The following is a 14,568-nucleotide window of genomic DNA, read 5'->3' as shown; positions in this document are numbered from 1 at the left end:
TGCTCTACCAATTGAGCCACAAGGATGAGCCACACGGCTTCTGGATGAGTAGCCATTAGGCTTACATTTACAGGCTAGACTAAGTACTAACCAGCAGGACAAAATGTGCATGAAAATAAAGTTGCAACTTAATTTTTCATACATATTCAAATCGTACCATCAATGTGTCAAATCAAAGCAAACATTGTAACCTACATATAAACAATACTGCCAAATGATTCAGAATCAAATACCCGCAATTGATAACACACTTCTTACATAATATTGTCTGACTCCACCAAGGGCAGCAGCTGGGCTAATAAACAACTGTTAATGGCCTGCTGTGTTCAGATTGGAGTGAAACAATGGATGACATTGCACCAGGAATCCCAAGTCAGCCATTCCTGGCTATGTTAGCCACTTTATTCTCAGATGGTCACAGTGCCATTTTAAACTCAAATGGTTATGAGGGACTTGGCCAGGGACCCATCAAAGAGGGGGTTTTCTCCAGTCCCCACTGGACCACAGCAGATGTGATAGGACTTTCCATCCGTGCCAACTGAAATGCTCCCTATTAATATGTGTAGCCAAACTGTGTGTCTGTGTGTGTGTGGTAAATCTCCTTCACTATAGTGATGCATGCAAATTAAGAAGCATCCTCCTTCTCCTTAACCAGTAGGTCCGACCACAAGCCTTGTTGAAACGCATCACAAACACAAATTCAAAACGAAAGTCAGTCTTACTTAGAAGAAAAGGTTAGACAGTTGCTGCTTGACATATTGACAAGAGCAGGTATATTTTTGTATTTTTTTTTTTTACTTCTGCCACTGGGCTGCCCCATTGGGCAACCAGCTCAGACCAGCTCCGATCAACTGTGGCTCTCTATGCTGTGAATAGACTGGATGCACCACCTGCCACTCCAAACGACCATGATTACAATTGGCTAGAAGGCAGTTTGAGAGAATTCTAAGCTCACCTGACAAAAGGAGTGGGGTCCAGCTACATATCTTAGCATTGGAGGAAAGCGTAGAGCAGCAGTCTGTGCATTGCCAAAACTCTCATACAACCTCTTCTCCTGCCATTACTCTCCACTCACCCCCATTATTTATAGGTGGATGTATCTTTCTGGCGTACATTGGGTTATATTAGCTTGAGGCAAATGGAGGGGTGGGAAGAGGCCGCAACATTTTTTTTTCTGTAATTTTTTGGGGCATAGGATGAACTTGCGCAGTTAATGTCAAGGACTTTGGCGGCTAACTTTGTTTGACAGAGGCCCTCTGTTTGGCGTAAGCTGGGCTTGACCAAATTAAGAGCCAACCAATCCAAATAGACAACCCTCACCTGCAAGAAACCTGGAGGGAGGCAAAACACGCTGAACAAACTGAGGTTTTGTAAATCTTGGGCTGTGGATCAAGCTGGGCTCTAACTGAAGAGATTAATCTCAAGACTGCACTCCTCTGCAGTCTTAAAAGGCCAGGGCAATTCTACTGGCGGCCCAGAAACGGCCCGTTTATTAATTTAGCCCTGTGATCAATTTTGAACATTAATTTTTTTTAAATACCACAATTTTTTTTTGATCCCTGCCAGAGTACAGACATTCAGTGCCAAAATGACAAGTACTATGGTGGTTGTCTATAGTGTAGTTTCTAGCGTCTATTTTTTGTTCATATGAAGTTGGCGCTATCATTTGAACAGTTTAAACAAAATATTATGACCCTACTCCTGAACTATACGATTCAAGAACACGTGCCTTCCGTTTCCCTCTGAGACTCAGAAAAGACCAAAGAATACTTCCTTCAGACTGGAATTTGTCATTACTTGATGACATATGTTTGTGTTATTTATTGAGATGTTAAGTTTTCAAATTTTAAAATGACAACCTTTTAAAACTTCTTCGGTATCGGTGTGTCCCTTCCACGGGACAGTTAAGCTAACATATACTAAATCGCATTAGCCTGAGGTAGTAACTAACAAGAACATTTCCCAGGACATAGACATATCTGATATTGGCAGAAAGCTTTAACAATAATTTATCTAACTGCACAGTCCAATTTAAAGTAGCTATTACAGTGAAATAATACCATGCTATTGTTTGAGGAGATTGCACAGTTTTGAACATGAAAAAAGTTAAACAAATTAGGCATATTTGGGCAGTCTTGACAATTTTGAACATAAATACAATGGTTCATTTGATCAGTCTAAAGCTTCGCACATACACTGCCGCCATCTAGTGGCCAAAATCTAAATTGCAGCTGGAATAATACATTACGGAATTTCAAAGATAATACCAATTATTCAACCTGAATCTGGGAAGGTTCTAGAGAATTCTCAAGACAACGTCTGGTCTTGAATTCACAGATATCTCACACACGAGAGCGAGAGATCACACACGAGGAAGGAAACCTCCTGCATGTCAATATCAAAATTAAAGCGAAGCAGCAGAGAGACACTGAAATATAGTCATGCAAGCCGTAACAAAAAAACAAAGGACAAGCAAAAAAATTAATTTAATAAATAAAAATAACTTTAAAAAAAAAATTTAAACACGAGACGAGAGACGACCGACTGCGAGCAATTGCAGGAAAGGCCTCCAATGAGTCAGTTCCATGAAAAACCTTTACGAGATGTTCCCATTCACACTTCCTCAGTGGGTGAGTTTACTGTGAGAGGTGCGTCATAACTGCCCCGCTGAGGACCGGGCCCTGGCCCTGACACAGACGTCAGGGCGTGCAAATGCAGAACTGACACCACCAGTGTCAGAGAACTGAGGTTAACTTCAAATGTGCTCTATGGCTGAGCGGAACTCCCCAATGAACATAATGGTAATTAGGAAAAACTAACGGTTACAGATATTATATTTCACTAACAGATAACTGCAAGAAACAGAGGATGAATTTGTCATTTCCCAATTTGATCAAAAATGCTTCTTTGCCCACATAACCAATAGGGCTGGGAATTGCCAGGGACCTTTTGCCAGGGAAGATATCACGATACTTAGATGCCAATATATGTATTGCAATTTGATGTTCCAAACATACTGCTCACCATGTCTGCTGCAGAGAGACGAGAGAGAATGAGAAAACGAGTTTTGATCAGTCAGGGAAATAAATTTGCTGAAAACATATTGGCTCACTACTTAAAAATAAGTTTGAGAACAAGCTATAGGATAAAAATACAGGAGTTGTGGCACAGGTACAGACGACTAGCGCTAGCTAAATCTACCTACAGTTGAGAAATATCAGTGTCGTCAAATTAATATTGTGATTTGTAACTATAGATTTTTCCAAGAATACTAATACTTTACACACCACATAAGCTGCCGCTAGTCACTGGACCCCTACCTTCAGTTGACGTCGGAAATTTACATACACCTTAGCCAAATACATTTAAAGTCAATTTATCAATTCCTGGCATTTAATCCTAGTAAAAATTCCCCTGTCTTATGCCACTTTATTTTAAAAGACTGAAATGTCAGAATAATAGGAGAGAGAATGATTTCAGTTTTAATTTCATTCCCAGTGGGTCAGAAGTTTACATACACTCAATTAGTATTTGCTAGCATTGACTTTAAATTGTTTAACTTGGGGCAAATGTTTCAGGTAGCCTTCCACAAGCTTCCCACAATAAGTTGGGTGAATTTTGGCCCATTCCTCCTGACAGAGCTGGTGTAACTGAGTCAGGTTTGTAGGCCTTCTTGCTCGCACAAGCTTTTTCCGTTCTGCCTAGAACTTTTCCTTGGGATTGAGGTCAGGGCTTTGTGATGTCCACTCCAATACCTTGACTTTCTTGTCCTTAAGCCATTTTACCACAACTTTGGAAGTATGCTTGGGGTCATTGTCCATTTGGAAAGACCCATTTCCGACCAAGCTTTAACCTGTTGGGGATAGGGGGCAGTATTTGCACGGCCGGATATAAAAACTTACCCGATTTAATCTGGTTACTACTCCTGCCCAGTAACTAGAATATGCATATAATTATTGGCTTTGGATAGAAAACACACAAAAGTTTCTAAAACTGTTTGAATGGTCTCTGTGAGTATAACAGAACTCATATGGCAGACAAAAACCTGAGAAGATTCCTTACAGGAAGTGGCCTGTCTGACCATTCCTTGAGCTTCTTGACTCTGTTTATTGAAGACTGAGGATCTTTGCTGTAACGTGACACTTCCTACGGCTCCCATAGGCTCTCAGAAGGCGGGAAAAAGCTGAATGATGTAATTCCAGCCCCAGGCTGAAACACATTAGCGCTTTTGGCAAGTGCTCTATCAGAGGACAATGGGCTGAGGCGCGTGCACGAGTCGACCCCATGCTTTTATTTTCTTTCGTCTTTTAACCTAAACACAGATCCCCGGTCGGAATATATCGTTTTTTTTTAAAAAATTCGAAGTACGGTAATGGAATATTTAGAATTTTTTTGTCACGAAATGCGTCGTGCTCGTCACCCTTCACCATTCGGATAGTGTCTTGAACGCACGAACAAAACAGAGGATATTTGGATATAACTATGGATTATTTGGGACCAAACCAACATTTGTTATTGAAGTAGAAGTCCTGAGAGTGCATTCTGACGAAGAACACCAAAGGTAATAACATTTTTCTTATAGTAAATCTGACTTTGGTGAGTGCTAAACTTGCTGGGTGTCTAAATAGCTAGCCCTGTGATGCCGGGCTATCTACTTAGAATATTGCAAAATGTGCTTTCACCGAAAAGCTATTTTTAAAATCGGACATGGCGAGTGCATATAGGAGTTCTGTATCTATAATTCTTAAAATAATTGTTATGCTTTTTGTGAACGTTTATCGTGAGTAATTTAGTAAATTTTTTATAAATTCACCGGAAGTTTGCGGGGGGTATGCTAGTTCTGAACGTCACATGCTAATGTAAAAAGCTGGTTTTTGATATAAATATGAACTTGATTGAACAATACATTCATGTATTGTATAACATAATGTCCTAGGTGTGTCATCTGATGAAGATCAAAGGTTAGTGCTGCATTTAGCTGTATTCTGGGTTTTTGTGACATTATATGCTAGCTTGAAAAATGGGTGTGATTATTTCTGGCTGGGTACTCTGCTGACATAATCTAATGTTTTGCTTTCGTTGTAAAGCCTTTTTGAAATCGGACAGTGTGGTTAGATTAACGAGAGTCTTGTCTTTAAAATGCTGTAAAATAGTCATATGTTTGAGAAATTGAAGTAATAGCATTTCTAAGGTATTTGAATAACGCGCCACAGGATTCCACTGGCTGTTACGTAGGTGGGACGATTTCGTCCCGCCGACCCTAGAGAGGTTAACTTCCTGACTGATGTCTTGAGATGTTGCTTCAATATATCCATATACTTTTCCATCCTCATGATGCCATCTATTTTGTGAAGTGCACCAGTCCCTCCAGCAGCAAAGCACCCCACAACATGATGCTGCCACCCCCGTGCTTCACGGTTGGGATGGTGTTCTTCGGCTTGCAAGCATCCCCCTTTTTCCTCCAAACATAACGATGGTCATTATGGCCAAACTCTCCTATTTTTGTTTCATCAGAACAGAGGACATTTCTTCAAAAAGCCTGATCTTTGTCCCCATGTGCAGTTGCAAACCGTAGTCTGGCTTTTTTATGGCGGTTTTGGAGCGGTGGCTTCTTCGTTGCTGAGCGGCCTTGCAGGTTGTGTTGATATAGGACTCATTTTACTGTGGATATAGATACTTTTGTACCCGTTTCCTCCAGCATCTTCACAAGGTCCTTTGCTGTTGTGGGATTGATTTGCACTTTTCGCACCAAAGTACGTTCATCTGTAGGAGACAGAACGCGTCTCCTTCCTGAGCGGTAAGACGGCTGCGTGATCCCATGGTGTTTATACTTGCGTTCTATTGTTTGTATAGATGAACGTGGTACCTTCAGGCATTTGGAAATTGCGCCCAAGGAGGTCTACAATTTTTTTTTCCTGAGGTCTTGGCTGATTTCCCATGATGTCAAGCAAAGAGGCACTGAGTTTGAAAGTAGGCCTAGAAATACATCCACAGGTACACCTCCAATTGACGTCAATTAGCCTATCAGAAGCTTCTAAAGCCATGACATCATTTTCTGGAATTTTCCAAGCTGTTTAAAGGCATGGTTAACTTTGTTTATGTAGACTTCTGACCCACTGGAATTGTGATACAGTGAATTATAAGTGAAATAATCTGTCTGTAAACAATTGTTGGAAAAATGACTCGTCTCGTGCACAAAGTAGATGTCCTAACCAACTGGCCAAAACTATAGTTTGTTAACAAGAAATTTGTGGAGTGGTTGAAAAATGAGTTTTAATGACTCCAACCTAAGTGTTTGTAAACTTCCGACTGTATATGTACAGTACATAGCTACCTCATACCCCTGCATATCAACTCGGTTCTATTACTCCCTGTATATAGCCATGTCATTTGTACTTTTAAAAAAAAAAATCATTTCACCATTTTATACACATTTTTCTTTAACTCCGCATTATGGGAAAAGGACCTGTAAGTAAGCAGTTCACTGTTAGTCTACACCCACTGTCTACGTAGCATGTGACCAATTAAAATTGTATTTTATAACCAACTAATAAAAAATAAATATCAATGTAATGGCTTTGTTATAATTAGGAAATGGAATAGGAGGGACCTTTAAATTATAACTTTTAGGGGTTTTTGGCATGTTATTATTTTTTAAATATGAATTTCTGCAGAATTGGAATACGCAGTGTTTAAGTGATGCACCCGCACAGCGCAGTCGGAAAGTATTCAGATCCCTTGACTCTTTCCACATTGTTACTTTAAAATTGAGCAAAAATAAATAAAATACTTCAATCCACACACACAAAATGGAAAAGCAAAAACAATTAATTTATTAAAAATAAAAACCTTAGATATTTTGCTATGAGACAAAATTCAGTTCAGGTGCATCCTGTTTCCATTGTTCATCCTTGAGACGTTTCTACAACTTGATTGGAATCCACCTGTGGCAAATTACATTGATTGGACATGATTTGGAGAGGCACAAGCACACTTATATAAAAAGGTCCCACAGTTGACAGTGCCTTTATGGTAGAGTGGCCAAATGGAAGCCACTCCACAGTAAAAAGGCACATGACAGCCCGTTTGGAGTTTGACAAAAGGCACCTAAAGGACTCTGACCATGAGAAACAAGATTCTCTGGGTCTGATGAAACCAAGATTGAACTCTTTGGCCTGAATGTCAAGCGTCACGTCTGGAGGAAACCTGGCACAATCCCTACGATGAAGCATGGTGGTGGCAGCATCATGCTGTGGGGATGTTTTCAGCGGCAGGGACTGGAAGACTAGTCAGGATCAAGGGAAAGATAAACCGAGCAAAGTACAGAGAGATCCTTGATGAAAACCTGCTCCAGAGCGCTCAGGACCTCAGACTGGGGTAAAGGATCGCCTTCCAAAAGGACAACGACCCTAAACACACACCCAAGACAACGCAGGAGTGGCTTCGGGACAAGTCTCCGAATGTCCTTGAGTAGCCCAGCCAGAGCCCGGACTTGAACATCTCTGGAGAAACCTGAAAATAGATGTGCAGCGACGCTCCCCATCCAACCTGAAAGAGCTTGAGGGGATCTGCAGAGAAGAACAGGAGAAACTCCCCAAATACAGGTGTGTCAAGCTTGTAGAATCATAACTAAGATGACAAGGGGGCTGTAATCGCTGATTAAGGTCCTTCAACAAAGTACTGAGTAAAGGGTCTGAATACTTATGTAAATGTGATCTTTTTTTATAGATTGACAAAAATGTCTAAACCTTTATTTGCTTTGTCATTATGAGGTATTGTGTAGATTGTTTTTTCCCCTCAATCAATTTTAGAATAAGGCTGTAACGTAACAAAATGTGGAAAAAGTCATAATTTCTGAATGTTCTGTAGATATATCTATAATTTAAGGTTAGTTTATTGACTCACATCAATAAAGCAGAAAGAGGTTCACTTTTACTACAATTGTGCAAATTTGCTCACACAGAAGCTACACACACACACGAGGATTCACAGAGATTCAATTTCCTCAAATAGAACGCAGTGATGACTCATTCTCTGCTCAGCACCAACTGCAATGTTCTGCTGTAGCTGATGACACACCTTTATTTATAAAAATAAATGTTCAGATAACAACTTTATCCTGAAAAACTTTGTTATTTACCACACTTCGAGTTCTAAGAAGCTGAACTGTCAATATTTCACACTACATTATTGACATCTCTATTTACTTCCTTGAATGAGATTCCAATTAAGATGTGAGTCATATTGTAAACACTATGCTAAATATAGCCATAGAAAAGTGGATGACTTACAAATAAGTGATGATTTGGAATATTAATTGAGAAGTAATTTAGAAAAGAAAAATCAGGTAATTGAAAAATAAATCATTGTCAAGTTCACCATTTAGTTTGGGGAATATGCAACTGTTCACCCCTTAAACTTGTGGGAATAGGCCTATATGGATAGGGACAAATGTACATTTTTCTAACAGAAGAAATATATATTTTTAAAAAGTATATGCATGACCATGGTAGAAAATTGAACGAGAACACTTTGAAAATGATGGGAAACAGTTCACCTGGTACAAGTCTGAATCCAAACATTACACTGTTGATTGTATGTACATTTACTGTACTTTTCACAGCATTTGTCAATAACGAAATCTGAAAATACTCTGGATACATTGTTACATAACAAGAATATTCATTGCAGTAGGTGCAAGAAGGGTTTAAGTGAGAGGTCCAACTAGTGTCCACACCTCTCCAAATGCACTTTTATGACAAGGAAAGACCCTTCAACTATAGAGGTGCTTTTTTTTTTTTTTTAACTCTCCTAGCTTTGCCATTGAGGAACTGAGGCAAGCACACTTGTAGTTTTTTGTTTGGAACACAGCCCTGCGTCCCCACCTTCACACAATTCCGGTTGTTGTTTAGGCAATCCCAAAACTTTTAAATATAAAATCCCTATCTGGGTCAGGGGGGAATCATTTGAAAGCTTATTATATTGCCAACATAAAATACAATCTTACAGTGCTAGGCTTTCAAAAGGCACTTCAGACAAACAGATTGCAATTTTGGTGCGCATAGAATGGAGTCATGAGTGCGTTCAAGTTAGTGTTCCGCGGCAAATTCACAATACGACAAACCTAGGCTCATTCTGTTCAGGTCAACCCAGGGTATTACACCTTGACCAAACCAGCTCCAAGTGTGCATGTTGATTGTCTATCCCGATCAGACGTGTTCATGACACGAAGGTGAACAAACAATATTACATTTGGGGACAGATCAAAAACACACATGAAACATGGGAGATAAACATTGGGCTGTTATTTTACCAGAAATGCATATGGTCTTTTTCTTTTTTTTTGCTGGATATCTTTGACCCACTTTGAACTCACATAATAATCGTGTGTTCTCTACTCAATTTATTCTGCAACGCTTGCAACACGGCCGGTTCAGTCAGCATGTAACGCAAGTCATCCTTGTAACATTGGATCAAACATAGTGATCATAAACTTTAATACTGTGGATTAGATGTATGGAAATGTGAAGTTCACATTTGGACTCCCAGGTGTTTGGTTTGCTTGTATGACATCAAAGCCATATTATAACACTCAATGTCTCATCTTTCAGAACACATCAACTCCTCTCATATACAGCATTTCCCTCACCAAGACAATTTCAAATGTCGCCCAATTATCGGGTGGGATGAGGGAAACTTGTCACGCACGGCGCTCAAGTTTATAATAGCTGTCAGTCAAAACCGATACAGTGCTGTGAAGCGTAGAATCTGAGCTCTGACGTCATGTATAGCATGTTACTCCACAACGTTCCAATCTGCTTATCAATGACAAAAACTGCCATGTTCAACCCATATACAGGATAACCGGGACTGTGCAAGTGGAAAGGTCTACTGATCATAACAAATGGTAATGAACGAATGCCTTCATAGGCTAGCCTATAAAAACTGGGAAAAAACAGATTGTAAGAAAGAAGGACAACGAATGAAAGAAAATAGTGTCTGGAAGCAGCTGGTTTAGCTTGTGTTGATTGATGCAAATCAATATGTTCCTGCAGTCAAGATATGAGGGGCGAGTTCCTATTGGAACGGAGTCAAAACCTTTCTGGAAACAAGCATATTCAAAAGGAACATCGAGGCCCTTAGTTTTAACTCATTATACAGAGAAACTGATTGTAAATATGGCTGTGATTGTGTCTTTGCCCAGCGACGGAGGGCTCATCTATTGGAGATTGGTTGGTCATATAATACGTACAAAGCACTACAGCTTGGCAATATGGACAACAATCCATATTGCGATAAATTGCCTGAATAATGATAAATAGAACGCTAAGTTCAGCTAATGTTGTGTATCCTTTAAAACTACTACTACTTGTTTGATGGTTGTAGCCATCAATTGTCCCATTAACAAATCTCACACACAGTACCTTCAGAGAGTATTCATATTAACATCCCTCGACTTTCTCCACTTTGTTGTTTTAGACACAATTAAAAAACATTTATTAAATTGAGATTAATGGCCTACACACAATACCCCATAATGTCAAAGTGGAGGTATCTTTTTCATTTTGGGGGGCAAATGTCTTCAGGCAACAAGTATTCAACCCCTTTGTTATGGAAAGCCTAAGTTCAGGAGTAAAAATGTGCTTAACAAGTCATAATAAGTTGCATGGACTCGCTCTGTGCGCAATAAGTGTTTAAAGCTGCAATATGTAACTTTTTGGGAGAACCAACCAAATTCAAGTTATTTCTATGCTTCCTGTTAAGTTTTGTTTTTGCACATCATCTTCAAACAGCAGAAAATACAATACTGTTATGGAAAATATATTTCACAGTGATTTAAAAAAATGGTACAATGATTCTCTACACTAGACTTGTTTTGTCATAAACAGAAATTATGCAAACTATTTGAATTTTAACAACCAGGAAAAAGGTGGAGCGATTTCTGCATAGTGCATCTTTAACATTTTTTAATGACTACCTCATCTCTGTATCCCACACATACAGATAATTGTAAAGGTCCCTCAGTCGAGCAGTGAATTTCAAAACAGATTCAACCAGAGAGGTTTTCCAATGCCTCGCAAAGGGCACATATTAGTAGATGTGTAAAAAAAGCAGACATTGAATATCCCTTTGAGGATGGTGAAGTTATTAATTACACTTTGGATAGTGTGTCAACACACCCAGTCACTACAAAGATACAGGCATCCTTCCTAACTCAGTTGTCGGAGAGGAAGGAAACCGCTCAGGGATTTCACCATGAGTTCAATGGTGACTTTAAAACATAGTTTAATGGCTGCAATAGGAGCAAATGGAGGATGGATCAACAACATTATAGTTACTAACCTAATTGACCGAATGAAGAGAAGGCAGGCTGTACAGATTTTTTTTTTAAATCTCATAACATGCATCCTGTTTGCAAAAAGACACTAAAGTAGACTGCAAAAAAATGTAAAAAAATATAAAAAAAATACAAAAATAAAAATAAAAAAATGGGGCAAACTTTTTGTCCTGAATACAAAGTGTTGTTGTGGACAAATCCAATACATGAAATAAATCAAACTGTCACATGCGCCAAATACAACAGACCTTATCATGAAATGCTTACTTACAAGCTCTTAACTCTTTCCTGAACTGCATTGTTCGTTACCAAATAAACTAAAGTAAAAAATAAAACACAATAACAAGGCTATATACACAGAGTACCACTCTCCATATTTCAAGCATAGTGGCGGCTGCATCATGTTATGGGTATGCTTGTTATCGTTAAGGACTGGAGAGTTTTTCAGGATAAAAATGAAAAGAAATGGAGCTAAGTCCTAGAGGAAAACCTTGTTTAGTCTGCTTTCCACCAGACACTGGGAGATGAATTCACCTTTTCAGCAGGACAATAACCTAAAACACAAGGCCAAATCTACACAGGTGTTGCTTACCAAGAACACAGTAAATGTCCCAGAGGTGCTGAGTGCTGACTTAAATCTATGGGCAGACCTGAAAATGGTTGTCTAGCAATGATCAACAACCAATTTGACAGAGCTTGAAGAATTTTGAAAATAATGAATGATAGGCAAATATTGCACAATCCAGGTGTGAAAAATTCTTAAGAGATTTACCCAGAAAGCTAAGTATTGACTCATGGGTGTGAATACTTATGTAAATGTGATATTTCTGCATTTCTTCTTCAATAAAAATGGTCAAAAATGCCTAAACACACATTTTCATTTTGGCATTGAGGCCGTGGTAACCAACCTTTGAGTAAAGAAAACTTTCGCATTTAAAAAAAAGCATGCTGAGATCTACCACTTTTTTTTTTTTTTTAAACATAACAATTTTTTTTTAACATTACCCTAATAAAAACAGTTCTGTAGGAATCAGGTTTGTGCAGTAGGCAGGCCTAATACATTATCACAGCATATTGGCTATATGCCTGGCCTGCCATTATTGTTCATCTCAGACCACATTATATGGCAAAACTTGAGCTTTGATAATAAAATAGATCATCAAGTGGTGTAGCACTTGCGAGCCACAGCAGAGTATAAATTGAAATAATTAGAATATTTATTTTACTGGACAGATGGTAAGCTACCTGCATCTGATGGTGATTAAGACAACTGAAATTATATTTAAAAAAGTTAAATCACAACATCAGTGATGTTCAGGTCGGAAAGTCAGGGCTCTAGAAAGATGCCCGAGTTTCCGCCTTGGAATTCCAAGTAGGATGACCGTTTTTTTTTTTAACACAATATTTTTCCCAGTCAGATCTCGTTTTATTCCGAGTTCCCAGTTGGCTTGAGCACATTGAAGTCGTAGATGCCGAGTTCCTAGTGGTTTTGAACACGGCATTAGTCTCAGCAGAGGGAGGGAAAGAGCAGAGGGTCAGCCTCTCCCAGTCCCTGCTCTCTCCTTCCCTGGTCAGTATCACCAGAGGAGAGGGGACACAGTCTTCAACCTGATGGTGAAACGAGTCGCACCGCATCTGCCTCAAGCAAAAATGTATGTTGTTCTTATGACCAGAGAAAGTGAAATATTCATCAATATTCAAATAGACAACAAGCTGCTAATAATAAAAACCCAAGGCTATCTATACACTCGGCTACTCATTCATTGCAGCGTGAGTAGGAGTTTTATGTTTTGCAATAGTTTCAAATAAAAATGTGACAGTGCTGACTAAAAAAAAATTCAACATGAACTCACTTAGAAAAACAGCACCTCTTTGCTGTATTATTTGACAGTCTCTCTCTGGTCATGTTTAAAAGTTCTGAAATCTCACGTAGGCTAGTATCAAACTTGAAGGCACTGATTTGAGCTATCAGATTGGCCAGTCCGCCGGGTAGACCGACAAATGAAATAGCTAAAAATGCAAACACTTATGGGGTATTGTGTGTAGATAGGTGACAAAAAAAATGGATTAAATATATATTTTGAATTCAGTCTAACAACAAATTGTGGAATAAGTCAAGGGGTATGAATACTTTCAAGGCACTATATTAGAAAAACGTGTTTCATTTCTAACTTCATATTTCTCTACTATAGGCTACTTATTGTAATGAACCATCAACAAAATTCCTGCGATAAGTGATCAGTGTTAATTTACCATGCCAGCTCTGCAAAGCACTTAAAATGGGTCACCAATTACCTTCATGCAGGCCACTTACGGGTGCTTTTCTACAGCCATCATGACCTTTTTAGCCTCTTGGAACAGCACTAAAGAGAGCGTTACCTGGCTAACAAAGGCCCTAATGCTATACAAGCCCCTCGGTCAGGTACTTCCGGACAACTTAACACATTTTTGCCTTAGCAGGACTCCAGCTCTTGGAGGAGCTCTCCGTGTTCCTGGCTGATCGAACAGGTGGGTGCAGAGAACAGAGTAAATTCTCTACAGCGCTCCCCGTCTGAAGTAGCCTAAATCGCCTGTGCAGGGCCAGTTACACAAAAGGAAAAGTTGCCGTCCTGACCATAAGGCCCTTTTGGGTGTTCGGGCTTATTCAGCTATTGTTTTCTCATGTGGCGGTGTATAAAGTAGGACATCACAGTTTCACACCTGTTCAGTTGGAGTTAATGGTAACTTTGAATGTCAATGCACTTCTATCTGCAGATAAAATAAGTCCAGTCATTGTACTGCATGTTCAACTCTCATAAAAAGGCTGACACTGAGGATGGTTAGATTTTATGCAAAAATTCTACAACGTGTCTGCATTGTTGTTGCTGTGGTCACAGTCTAAGACCGGCCTGAGCGCATCTTCATGACTAGTTAGCTTTTCAGTATTGCTGCACCTACCGATCGGAAGACTTTCCTGCCCTACTACCTCAAATGCTATTAAAATAAACACTATATATCGCCGAAGATACTAGCTACACACATAAGCTACTTACACGACTCACTCATTGCACACAACAGCAGTCATGTTTGCTCTAGTGTACTGTCCAATGAGCAGACAACCCTCCAGGCCTTTCACAGAGCAGTCAGGGTTGCCACAGCACCCAGTGACATTCAAAGACGTCATTAGGGGGATGGGAGGTTAATAAAAGGTCTGGTCAGTCGTCAGCGGTTCTAAATATAGACAGAAAGAG

The sequence above is a fragment of the Salmo trutta genome, chromosome 32 (genome assembly GCF_901001165.1).
Source record: "Salmo trutta chromosome 32, fSalTru1.1, whole genome shotgun sequence".
Lineage (NCBI taxonomy): Eukaryota > Metazoa > Chordata > Actinopteri > Salmoniformes > Salmonidae > Salmo > Salmo trutta.
The sequence above is the reverse complement of the archived record's forward strand: the minus strand, read 5'-3'. Positions refer to the sequence as shown.